The sequence below is a fragment of the Myodes glareolus genome, chromosome 1 (assembly GCF_982192425.1).
Source record: "Myodes glareolus chromosome 1, mMyoGla1.1, whole genome shotgun sequence".
NCBI lineage: Eukaryota > Metazoa > Chordata > Mammalia > Rodentia > Cricetidae > Myodes > Myodes glareolus.
In genome coordinates this window covers 116002977-116016898 of record NC_142026.1, presented here as the reverse complement: position 1 = coordinate 116016898, position 13922 = coordinate 116002977, and the positions used below count along the sequence as shown (strand labels likewise).

General features: G+C 44.4%; 1 long non-coding RNA gene across 1 annotated transcript; it reads left to right on the top strand.

The window, feature by feature from the left end:
* The first annotated feature begins 6454 nt into the window (after positions 1–6454).
* LOC125394398 (uncharacterized) lies at positions 6455–12611 on the top strand. The gene is made up of 3 exons (XR_007230207.3): positions 6455–6753; positions 7657–7749; positions 9795–12611. It is a non-coding gene; the product is annotated as an uncharacterized LOC125394398 (long non-coding RNA).
* The last annotated feature ends 1311 nt before the right edge of the window (positions 12612–13922 follow it).

The window sequence follows — 13922 nt, the reverse complement described above, 5'->3', positions numbered from 1 at the left end:
AAAGATTCAGTCCCTACCCCAAAAATAAAAACAAAAGCCACCACCCACACTACAGAGGTCTAGTGTCACTAGCTTTAATCTCAGCACATGGGTCACAAAGGCAGATCCCAGAGGCTTCTTGGACAAGCAGCCTAGCTTAAGTGGCAAAATACAGGCAAGTGAATCCCTGTGCTTTGGAAATTGAGGTTATCAACATACTTTTAGTAAGTCACTGAGGGTGGAGCTCGGGCCTGCACCAGCAGCTGCACAAAGTAGGCAGATGAACCCACACCCATCCACCAAGACACAAGGATGTATATACACACAGCTACACACATCATACACCTACACACAACACGCACATCTACACCCACACCTACACCTATACACTCACACAGTTTCACACACAGACACAAGGATGTATATACACACAACTACACACAACTCACACCTACACAGAACACACACATATACACCCACACCTACACCTATACACAGTCACACAGTCTCACACACAGACACAAGGATGTATATACACACAGACAGCTACACACAACCCACATCTACATCCACACATACACCTATACACTCACACAGTCTTACATACACAAGGATGTATAAACACACAGCACATACACCTACACAGAGCACACACCTACACTTAACATACACACACACACACACACACATGCAGATGCAAGTGTGGGACTGCCCATCAAGTCTGATATGTAGTAGTCAGTCTGGAGTGAGCAGCGAGACTCGATGTCTCAGAGTAGAAGAGATGTGGTGTTTCTCTTGGGACAATGCTTAGCCGGGCATGGTGTGTATTTTCAGGGATGGGTTGCTTCAAGGACTTCTATCCATCATTGTATATGAGGCATGTAGGGACACAGCATCTGATACCCAACAGTACATGTGGACCGTTCCCAGGACTATTGTCCGGCTCAGACTGACACCTAGAAGTGTCTCCGGGCAAATAGGAAAGATCATCATGGCGTGCAAACTTGCATCATAGGCTGGGAGCTGGAGGATCAGAGCCTGAGGCTACTTCATGAGGGGGAGGAGAGGGTTCCTAAATGCGCTGGTACCTAGCAGTATATGGGGGTGGGCGTGGGTGCTGTCCTCTAAGACCTGATACTTCACCATTTTGAGTCAGTGCAGGGGGCTGGTGAGCAGTCACTAATGCTGGCTCTCTATGAGGGACATGGAAGGTGTGGCAGGGGTGAATCTAACCAGGCCTGACATCTAGTAGTGCAGGTGAGGTCAGGGGGGAGCAGTGGGAACAAATGGTAATATTGTCCATCACAGTCCTTCAAGAGATCACTAGCACTTACGTTGTCCTAAGGGTCCTACCCTGGCACCTCCCTGCTCTTATTCAAAATAGCAATTAACACTTTGTACCAGCTTTTGATACGGTAGATTGTTTTTGTTTAGGTCCTGAGATTCAGGTGATAAAAAGGCTGTTTACTGACTAACCATGTCCAGATATTATTAATCGCACTTAAGAAATGTAAAATAATACACGTATTCTCTGCCTTTTTCTTAGATCCTGCAGTGGTTTAGTTTTTTCTCTTTTGTAACCTGTAGCGGCCCCTTAAAGAGAAGGCCAGAACCTCCCCACAGCTGGAGCTGTGGTTAGACACAAACTAGCTGCTAAGTTTGCTGTGTATCTTCAAAGAATGCCCATGTCCCTGAGAACCTTCCTTGTTTGTTTGTTTTTTTAAAATATTATCAGCAAGCTATTAATGAATGGATATACTATATGTATATGTTTGGAAGTTTGTAATGGCAGGAGAATAAAGAGCGTGACTCAAACAGCGTGTGTGTGTTGAGTGTGTGTGTGTGTGTGTGTGTGTGTGTGTGTGTGAGTTCATCCTGTGACATCTTAGGTTAGAAATGTCCTAAGTCCCTTTCCCTGTGCTGAGGCAACTGACCTGAACCTTGGCAGGAAGTCAGTAGGGCCGGACTCTGCTGTCTCCCAAAACCAAACTCTTGATAATAGAAGAGACTCTTGAAATTGGGATCTAGAACTAATCATTTCGATTTGGGGTTCATCGTTCTCAGGCGTTTTGTGACAACGACAGAAGCTATCGCAGTGACAATGCTGAAAAGACTAAACTACACCGGAGGAGACAGAGAGGCAGTGGCCAGGCGATGGTGAGTAGGGTGCGATCATCGGGGTCCTCCGTGCTTCTGCCCCCCAAGGACCAGAGTAATAAAGACACGGTGATTTGTCCTCTCGAGGCTTGTCACGTGTTAGCCGGGGGTGTGGTAGAAAGCCCAAAGAAACCGACTTAAACCTCAAATATTTAAGTGTTTAAGCGTCTTATTGCAGGGTGTGGCTGCTTTAGGCCTGCAGCAGCACAGTAACGTCATGCTGGCAGGACCACATGGTGGAGGAGGTCTGTTCCCCTTGTGACAGCTGTGTCACAGAGCACAAGAATGTCTTAAAGAACACACACCAATGTGTCCCTGAAGGAACAGAACAAGCTCCATTTTGAGAAAGAACTCCGTATTAGACAGACCCTAACTGGGGGCGGGGGTGAATGCAGCCCAGCAAAGCCATAAACATTCCCCCCAAACTGTGCCTGCCCTGGTCAAAGCGGCCCACCAGGATACCCAAACAACATCTGTTTACATCTGCTTCCTTCAAAAGTCCTTGTAGGTACCTGATAACCACTATTTTGACTGTTTTGAAGTTCCCCTATATCCCAACTAACAAATGTAAAAGTTATATACTTTTACCCAATCCCCAAATGCCAAGGTTTGTGGCACTCTGCTTGCAGGGTTTTTTTTTCCCCCATAAAAAACCCATTTCCCTGAGAGCTCAGGGCCGTTCTCCCCCACCCGCTGTGGAGGTGTGTTGGATTATGGTCTGAGTTAGCTAACTTGTAATCAATAAACCCCAGTGTGTCTGCATTGGATACTAGCTCTGTGGTGGTCTTGTTTGAAGGTCCCATGACTTGGGTACAACATCACCATGTCTAGCACCCCTCAGTGGCAGTAGCTTCAGCAGTAGTAGGCCTTGAGGGGTGAGGGAGTTCCCGATCACAGCAGTCTCCAGGTGAGGGTGCAGTGGCAGGTGGCCCTCAGCAGCGGATGCAACTGAAATATTCAATATACCAGACCACAGACTCTTAGCAATACTTCCTTGCTTGTTTAAGTCTAGCTTGTAGAACTTTTAAGTTTAACCAACTCTTAGTTTAGGCTTCTATTGCTGTGAGAAACCACCATGACTGAAAGCACCTTGGGTAGGAAAGGTGTTTACTTCATCTCATAACTCAAGGTCATATTCCATTGCTGAAGGTAGACAGGGCAGGAACTCATTCAGGGCAGGAACCTGGAGGCAGGAGCTGATGCAGAGGCCATGGAGCAGGACTGCTAACAGACTTGCTACTTATGGCTTTCTCTGCCTGCTTCCTTAGAGAACCCAGGACCAACAACTCAGGGCTGTTGGCACACACAATGGGCTGGATCCTCCCACTCTTAATTAACCAATTAACTAAGACAAAACACCACATGTAGGCTTGCCTGCAGACCAGTCTGGTAAGAGCATTTTCAAAATTGAAGTTCCCTGGTCCCAAACAATTCTAGTTTATATCAACTTGACACAAAGTTAGCCAGCACACTCTTGAAAACAAAGGAATATGTACAAAATTGCTACTTACTTTCCTTTTGCTTTTGACACCCGTTTTCCTATTGTTGCCTTGACTTCATTCTGCTCCTGGGCTTGTGGGCCTCTTGTCTCAGCCTCCTGAGTAGTTGGAATTACAGATATTTACCACACTGCCCAGCTTGTTTCTGCATAAATTTAAATTTGTATTTTCATATTATAAAATCAAATTGGTACATAAGCACGGAAAAGTCGGAAAAAATTAAAATCTACATAAACATGTTCTTAATTTTTGAGTCAGTCTTTGTTAATAAGAACTCATTTTTCTCATTTTCAAAAATGTATACACACTATTTTGAGTTAAGACCACACTGTTTTGGCTACAAAGGTATGTAATTAATAATATCACATTGTCTTTCTGCCTGAGGCTCCACAGTACCTGGGGTTATGGGCACAGGTTGGGGTGTTGAGCTAAAAAACATGATTTACTATTTACAACCCTTCTGTTGCAGAATATAAGTAATTTTGCACAGTTGCTAGAGGGTATCCCTCCTGGTGTCAAACAGGGAAGCAAAGAGATGAGAACAAAAACCTGGTTCTAATTGACTCTGTCAACCTGGACCAGACTTTGAGGTGTCTGATGCCGGACTATTCATTGTCAGCATATTTAAAACACAGTGCAACTTAAGAAAGGGTTTTCAGGCAATAGTCAGTCTAATTTCGGGTGCACAAAACAGTGTAAGGTGTGACTACATAGAAACTCTTACACTAGCTATGAATTAGCTAGAATTTCATGTGGTCCCTGGCCGGTAGCTTAGAGGTCAGCAGGCTATAACGAACATGTGGCATTTCCCCTAAGGATGGGTAAAGTGGTCCAGGGATGGGAGAGTCTGGGATAATCATTTTGGAATATTTTAGTGAGGTCTGTGTCTATAGCAAAGGTAGGAGGGGTCTGCCTCTGCAGATGGCATAAAGGTCACCAGGTCATTAAGAAAATCCTCCCCCAGCCTTCTGGGTATTTTATCTTCTCCACTGGAAAGAGAGCCCTGTGCATATAGAATTCCTGGTTTCCCTAGTGATCTGTGGGTGGCAGGATCTTTGTGTCCCCCCAATACTTGCTTAATTCTGTGCATGTGTGTGCACATGTATGTGTCTGTGCATGTGTTTATAGATGGCTTAGTGTGCATACACCTGTGGAGTCCAAAGGTCCACACCAGTGTTGTGGATCTCTTCCTTAACCACTTCCCATCTTATTTTTGAGGCAGAGTCTTAGTATCTTTGAGACAGTTACCCCTACCTAGAAGAATATATTTTGCTCAGTTTGGGTCTTCTTGCTTGGACAAGCACTTTTCAGCTGACCATCTTCCCAGCCCTTACATGCTCCTAGCTTAAATAAAGACCAGTCTCTAATGTCATGCCTATCTTTCAAAAGACAACAGCTATAAATAGTAAATATGTCCACACCATCCCCTATATATTCTGAGAGACTAAAATCACTGTGCTGACAGTAAAAATTGTACGTCCAAGAAGACTTTGGAAACACGATTATCATTTTAGACAATGCTGAGAAATTTGTGGAAATCTGACAAGAGAAAAGACAACATTTAATGAAGCTGTAAGTGGGAAGGGCACTTTCCGTATGGAATAGGCACTTCCTCTTGCTTTTCACTGATGCCAGTTCAAACCGTGTAGTGGATTGACAGGAAAACAGGTAACATATCATCCAGTGAGGACCACTACTCTAGTATGTTTATAGGATGTTGAGTTAATGTATGTGGAACCCATGGTTTCCAGCCACATTGACACATAATAAAATAATTCATCTGTTGTAAACGCCAACATAAAGCAATAATAATCTATTTAAATTATTTTAGCTAAAACTAGGAGATATGTAACAGAGCAAATGTACCTAGGCAAGGTGCTGAGTGCATCCCCAGTATCACAAAAAGAACCACAAAAATTGTTTCCAGACTTCTTGTATCCAGAAGCCAGACCAGTGTGCCTGCAATCTTAACATTTTAGCACCACATTTTAAATAGGCAGAATCTTCAGAAGATGGCTGATACAATCGAGTAGTTGTTGGCTCACTGGAAGGGTGAAATTATATATGTATATATATATATATATACATATATATATATATACAATCTGTTAATTGTACCAGACTTCTTTTAAACTCTCCTGTCCTGTGACATGTTAGCACTCAGAAGGCTGAAGCAGGAAGGCCCCATGATTGAAGGCCAGTCTGATCTATTTTCTAAGTAAATTCTACGCCAAGGCTGGGGAGGAGATGCTGAGGAAAAGCTGTCTTTGATATTGCTTTGGGGGAGTTTATGTTATCACTGAAAGATTTCTAAAGTCTTGTCCTCAACTGTGGCACTGTCGTCTCCTACGGTTGAGAAAATGCCTTCTGAGCTTTAACGGAAAGGGCCACCTTTGGAAGCAAGGCCGGAACAACACACGGAAAACATGCTCTAACGCTGGATTCCAAGATTACGCCAGCAGAGGGCATAGTTGGGCATTAGTAATCACTCCCTGCTAGGCGGCATTAAACCAGCACCCACGCGGCTGTCACAACAAAACACCAGTTACCTGATCCTCACTAAATTCACTGGTTTAGTGAAAAATACAGTAGGGCTGGGGTCACTGGGAAGTGGCCGATTTCCAATGAACTGCACAATGCCGGTTCATACAGGCACCTCATACTGTGAATAGGACTCCCCAGGTGGAAGGGGCTTGCCTCAAAGTATTGATCTAGGGGTTGGTGGGCTGGACTGGGGGCGGGATTTGGAGAAGTGGGGCGTGGCCACAAGATGAGTTGGTGTCGCAGTGGGGAGGCTTAACAGACATTCTCAGCCAGTGCTGGGTCAGCTGACTTCCACAGACCAGCCGGTGTTGGGTCCTTTCGTCACACGCCACAGGCAGGAGCGCGTGCCCTTCTCACCAACGGTCCCACTGGTTTTTGCCAACGGCAAAGCTCAGGCAAGCACAGACGCCTCTGCCTCCTACTGCAGGGAGCAAGCTCGGGAGCATCACCAACCTGCCTAGGCAGCCAGGACAAGTGTGAAGCAGCCCATGGAAGCTCTTGCGGCCACAGTGGTTCCATGAAGAGCCAGTGAAGTCGTGCAGGGCCCGGCTGATGTTGAAAGTTCATAGAACAGGTGAATGTTTTCACTGTTACGTTGGTCGACTCAGGCCGTTCACAGAAACGCTTGTGGGCCTTGGGCTATGCTTAGCTTGGGCAGTGGGTGGTTGATTGTTAGTAAATTGGTTATTTAATAAGAATTTAGCGCTTAGTCTGTACAATGTGACAAGCATGTCCAACTTAATAGTATGCTGAGAAAATGTTGCAGAAAGTAAATTCACCTGGACAGATTCCCACTAAAATTGCCTTTCTTGTGTGTCATGCAGTAGTCTTGGCAGGAGGAAGGGTCGTTTGGGTATTTTTTTTTGAATTGTATTAGTGGGCTGCTTATATAAAAACAACTTATAAGGTGTTTTATTTGCAAGACAGAAACCAGTTATGAAGGCAAAGTTAGCAAATGTTTGAGTCATTATTATAGCTCATAGGAAAACAAGCTGTTGTAGTTGGGCATAAAATACTGAATCTTGTGACAAGTGCTTCTAACTGTGGACAATCCATCTTATAATAGAGCACATATAGAAATATATATGCACACATGTGTCCACACATATATTGTGAGAGAATATGTTCTTGCGTGTTCGTAACTGTACTGACAGACATCCCTAGACTCTAGCTCTAAATGAAGTCAAGCAGCCATACCGTACTGTGAACAGATGAATCCGGGATGAGAGAAAATTCTAGGTGAGTTCTTTCCACTCCTCCATTGAGGGCAGGGTGAGCTATGTATCCTCCGGTCAGTGAGCTGAGTAGTCAGGAAAGGTTTGAGGAGTTAGGGGCAGGTCCCTGGAGGACTGAGACCACAGGAGAAACCTGAGAAAGACGGTGAGTGTACAGACCTGCACACATAAATCAATAAATCACCTTCTGCTTGCAAACTGTGTATCTGTTTTTTTTTTCTTTTTAATGCTGTTGTTGAAAGCTGGTTGATTGTAGAGGACGCAGTTCCATAAGAACAGCAGTGCACAGTAACGGGGTGTATCAACACCAGCTGCGACACTCATTGTTTGATCTGGTAAGTTATTTAAGTGACGGATTGCTGTGATTTTGCTCACTGTTTGATGGAGCTACCTGCTCCTATCTCAAAAGGTTGCCGTGAGGATGCCGTGTTTGCAGATGGCTGCACTTTGCTCAGGGTGAGGACTTGTCTGCTCTGCTGCTTCTTCAGAATAATTTCTGCTTGGGTTTTGCTCAGGGAAAGTCCTTTCTTGCTACCAGTGTTCTCGCTCCTTACAGTGTGTGTTTCCAGTCGTTACTCTCCATTCCATGCAGGGGGAGCAGGAAGACTTTCTTCTGTAGCATGCAGGATCCCCCTATTTTCTAGCTGCTGTTGGCACGACTCAAGGGGCCACATTCCATGATGTGCTCCCAAATGTTTTCATCCTATCTGTGCTTGGAGGGCTTCCAAAAATGTTTCTTGACATTTTGATTTGCTTGAATTTGGTGGCAAGAGGTAAATTTTACTTTGAAAACTTGTAAGCAGTGGTCGCTTTATAAACATCTAATGCAGGCTTATCCAGTGTGCCAAGGGCATCGGCCCTTAAAGGAGCGATAAGAGAAAATGTGTGCAGGAAAGTTAATGCCTCTAAAGAGATCTCCAGCAAGCTTTCACACTTGCATTTCAGTGGGGCTGTTGGATGGGAGGAAGATCCTTCAGTATAGTAATTTATATGATCTTTAAACAATTTATTGGCTTTATACTTGTGATTACAGAAAAAGATGCTCAGTTAATTTTTTTGTTTGTTTTTCAAGACAGGGTTTCTCTATAGAGCTTTGGTGCCTGTCCTGGAACTAGCTCTTGTAGACCAAGCTGGCCTCGAACTCAGAGACCTGCCTGCCTCTGCCTCCCAAGTGCTTGGATTAAAGGCATGTGCCACCACCACCCAGCTTCAGTTAAATATTTTTGTTGGGGTTTTTAGTATTCAAATGTGACATGGGCTTATGGTGCCAGACATGAATTATGAACATATTCATACCTCGTAGTGAAAGGACTATTCTTAGATGATTATAGTTCTTGTTGGCAATTGTTTACAGTGCAGATGCCCAGTTAAACATGGCATATTGTTACAGTAAAATTTAACACTCACATGGGATAGCTGCAGTATCTGATAAAGGAAATCTGCCCAGATTCTCTAAAGGCGGCCTCTGACCCTGTAATTGTCATTTCCTCTCAGAATGTCCTATTGGTATATGAAGCCTTCCACTATTGTGTGTTTGTCTTAGCAGTGTGCGTGTGAGAGCCATGCTGTAGTCAAATTCTTCAACTTGGATTCTTAAATGATCGTGACATATGTTGTCATATGTAGTGCATATTTCTGTATTTTCATGTACCATCTGTGCATCACGTTTGGGTGACTCATTTATAGTGTCTTCTTGCCCCCTTTCTTTCTATACTTAGGGATTTAGTATCTCATTTAGCAAGAAGTCTGGCAAAGGACAGTTGCTAGATTGCTCTCTGTGTTAGCTAAAAGGAAGCAGATTTTTCCATCTCCAGCGTGTGGACTTCTCTGCCTGTCACAGAGCAGTGTCTGGAAGCTGAAAGTGCATCTTTCCCCTTGCTGTCCTCTTAGTGAGCATATGATGTCATATATTTACGCCATTAATGTCATTGAAAAGCATACCATTTGGTTCTTTTGAGTACGATGAGAATGTGTGGAATCGCATCCAGTTCAACGTCCTTCACAACTCCTTAAAGTGAACCCTGGTTCCACTCAGAATCATTATTCATTTTTCTTTCCTCCAGATGCTTGACCATTTTAAAATTGTGACTCTTCATTTTATTTGTGACTTTAGAAACACTTATATTTTTTGTTCTTGCTTTTTGTTTTTTAAGACAGGGTTTCTCTGTGTAACCCTGTCTGTCCAGACATTCCCTTTGCAGACCAGACTGGCCTCAAACTCACAGAGATTCACCTGCTTGTGCCTGCTAAGTGCTGGGTTTAAAAGCATGTGCCACCACACCTGGATCTTTTATATGTTCTTAAAGTCCCTTATTACATGTGTCTGTTCCAAATATATTTCTCACCTAATCTGTGCCTTGTGCTTTTATCCTATTAACAGTGTGTTCCCACCGGAACTAGCGTGAAGGTGCTGTCACGGCAAACTCCATGTGCTCTGTCTGCAGGAAAGACCAAAGTCAAGCTGGAACCCAGTTGGAAGCTTTTTCCCTGCTGGCTTGCTTTCCTAGAGCTGGAATGTACTTTGCAGGCTCTGGGACAGAAAAATAGCAAACAAGTTTAACTCAACACTGGACCCTATGTGCTACACGACCGACCCGCTGAGCCATATGCCACCAGAGTAATAGTTTCATGACCATTAAGGGAATAGCCAGATGCTTTTGACTGGATTTGAGGCTAGCTCTTCTTAAGGAGATTCACACCTGGTACTAAAAACTATTCAATAGACTGGGGAGCCGCTAGGCCTTATTGTGGAAGATTCTACTGTTGTTTTGCTAAGCAGACATGCTGTGACTGGCAAATTGCTTTCTTAATTTTTACGTCTATGACAATCCCTGGGGCTACTCTCAGCTTTGGTCACAGAAGCTATTTTTTTTTTCAGTTAGTGGCAATTGCAGAGACTCATAATTGGTCAAAGTGTTCAGAATTGGTGAAGACTCAAAACTAAATGGGACATTGAGTCATCCCAAGGGTCAGGGAACAATGCGGGAGAGGAAATGGAAAGAAGAGACAGTAGAGGTGGTGGGGGTTTATGGACCTCTGTCTTCAGGCAGCGTCATGCTCCACACTCATGAGTCTGGAGCAGCACCTGCGCAAGCCTGGGCGCCTCAGCGTAGTGTCATGGTGTTTCTACCTGGTTCATGATCAGAGAGGCTTCTGGCTGAGGAATTATTGTTAACGCAGAGACTCATGGCGGGTCAAGGTACTAGGAGCAAGCACTCAGTCTTAAATGGGACACCCATTCCCCTCCGTCTGAGGCTCAGAATATTGCAGAAGATGGCGAGGAAAGATTGTGAGAGCCAGACAGTGAGGAGGGAGGCTGTGAATAGTGTCTTCAAGGGAATGGCATGAGCATTGTTCTCATGAACTCCAAGCAGTTGCAGTTGCCTGAGAGGGCCTCCACAAGACTGAGCCCCTAAACTTCCATTCCCCGCCGGAGCGCTATGTGAAGTGCCAGTTGCTGAAACCTCCACTGCTGTGGTCTTAGGATGCAGGGAAATGAAGGTGAAATTGAGCTGGAAGCTTTCTCCCGGCTGGCTAGCTCTGATCGTGCCAGAATATGCTGCGAAGGCTCCGAGGGGAAGAAGTCATCAACAGGCTTATGAAGCTCCTGACCCTCTAATGACCTGCCAAGCAATATGCCCACCGCTGGAGTAAAAGGGGGTAACCTATTATTCTGTATGATTGATATATGATGCCAAAAATGTATCTATGCCTGTTGTGTGATAGACTGTTCCAGGGGAGACACAGAATGCAAATGCTTATTAACCCCAGGAAGTGAATTCACAACAGACTACTGCTTTTGAATGGATTTTAGTACAGCTGCCCTGGGACTTCATACCTGGTCCAGTAGCACTTTTCAGTAGCTACTAGGGAGCGACTAGACCCTGGGGAGGGAAGACCCTACTATTGTCGTAGATGGGGTAGGGAGAGTCATGGAGTCTTGTCCTGACCAGGGGCACTACCCGTCATGATGGGCTACCAGGGGAAGGACGTTCACTGTCTTTAGTGTTGTACCACGTACCACTGTCAACTCAGTCATGTTCCAGTGGGTACCTTCACATCCCTGCTCATGTGATCATCCCTCCTTAAATCCAGCAAGTCGTAAAACAAGAACAAAAATGTTCTAACAGTGGAGAAGGGTGGGTTGGCGGTGGTAGGAAGAGGACAAGGGAGGATTGGGGAATAGTGTGATCCGAATCTTTATATACATTATACAAATTTCCCGGAGTAAACCCATTCAAAAGAATACTTGGCATGCCAGTGTTCTCTCAAGGATGAGTGCTGGGCTCAGTAGACCCAGTCTCTCTGTGAGGATTTGGATGTGGCTAGGGATTGCTGTTAGGTCTCCACAAAGCCTCATGAAGACTCGCTCTTCCTTGAGGATCTATTGGCAGTTAATGGGGATTGTGGGGGAGTGGAGAGATACTTCTTTTAATAAGAAAATAACTGCTTTATTGCCCATGCTCCTTTCAGCAACCTTGGTTGAATTCATTAGATCAAACACACAAAAGACAGCAAAGTGGATGGAAGTCTGGTTAGGTGGAGGAAGGGCATTAATGAAAATAGGAGGGGGCCCCAAAAGGGTAATAGGAGCTGAATATGATAATATATATATGTATGAAATGTCATAATGAAACCTATTCTTTTGTATAGTATATATATGCCCAAACCAGACCATGATAGACATTTCCTAGGGAGATGAAACACACACGTTTACCCCAGAAAGTGAACTCATAGCAGATCCAAGTAGGGATTGCACACAAATTCAGCTTGATGATCTAGTGATTTTTGTTGAGGTTGCTTAAAGAGGTGGGATCACTTTAAATCTTTGGGACCAACGAGATGTCTCAGAAGTCAAGAGCAGTGGCTGCCTCTCTAGGGGATTTGGGTTCAATTCCCAGTTCCTGGACAAGTTTACAGCCTCTGTAACTCCAGCTCAGGGCACCAGATGCCCTCTTTTGGCCTCCATAGACACCAGGCATGCATGTGGTGTGAGGGAATACATGCAGGCAAAACACTCACACACTAGTGGGAATGTGGTGCGTCTGAAAAGCTGGACACAACACAGGAAAGCTGTGAGCTGGAGCTTCTGCAGGTTTACCAGCAACTCACAGTCCCGTGACCTCCTCTCAGTCTCGGGCTCTGGGGTTTTCCCACACCAATGTTGGTTTATGCCTTTTGGCCAACCAGGGAGAGTCATCCCAGAAACTTCCAAGTTTCTTCCTTTTTGGATTTGTGATCTTTTGTTTACCTCCTGAATGAGCCTTCCTTTCCTGCAGGGAATGTTTTAATAAAGAGGAAATGTCCATACATCATTTGCAGAGCAGGAATTTGCCCTGTCCACTTGATCTTAGGAGGCAGACTGAGAAGCTAGATTTTGAATCAATTCCTACATTGTAGTGGCGTCTTGCAAGGGCCATGACTTTTGTATTGTATCTCCAATGCTCATAATGAAATCACATAACCAACTTCTATCTTCTAGATTACAGTTTTTCATTTTAGTTTTTGGTCCATGATCTCTTGCGAGTTGCTTGTGTTTATTGTGATAAATGCACCCAACTTAAAGTTACATGATACCATTTATCTGTACAGTTGTACAGTCCCTAAGTCCCACCATCTCTACCATGTTTTCAGTGTCCAGTAATCAGTGTACCTACTTCACACTAACTGTCCAGCCCTGCTCTTCATTGTCCTTTTGTCTCTGTAGGTGTGAGGATCTAGGTATATTGCACAAATGCAATCATATAGATTTTGCCCCTTTGCCACGGCTTTATTGTTCGTAGCTTAATTTCCTCAAGGTTCTTGCATATGGTACTGAAGGAGGGGTCAGGGGAACTTGGACAAACTTGTCCTGATCTAGGAAACAGGGACTGGCCATTTTAAGAGAGGTTCCTCATCGTTCTGGGTTTTTCTTTATCCTGAACTTTGCAGTTCTTACAAATTTCTAAGAGCTATCAGGCTGGGGACCAGCATGCGAGAGGGGGAGACCAGCAAAGGAAGGGCCCTGGAAGCTTCTGAGAAGTCTCAAACAGTCTTTAGTTCCCTTGATGGGAGTTATTTCTCCAAATAAAATGTGTTCTTTCTTTGTGGCTTTTGCCTCTTGGATGCGCAAGTGTACAGCCTTCATACTCTCTCTCATCACGTCATGTCACATCACTTCTCAGCACATCACTTCACTCTCCTGTGGCTCTTCTTTCCTGAATGTACAATTCTTTTTCAGTCCCACAGAATGAGCTCAGTGGTACCCTAGATGGCCACCCTTCCCCCATGAAACTTCAAGCAGTACACATCCTTGTTTCCTTCCTTTGTAAGTCTGAATAATATTCTGTGGTAGAGCTAGTCCACGTTTTTCCAATCTTCTGTCTTTTACTTTGGGGCTGTTATGAATAATGTTGTGTCCGTGGTCATTTAATAATCTGTTCTTGACTCTACATTTTTCTGAGACAGTCTCAGAAGTAGAATTGCTGGATTGTAGGGTATATCTTTTTTTTTTTTGACAATTTATGTA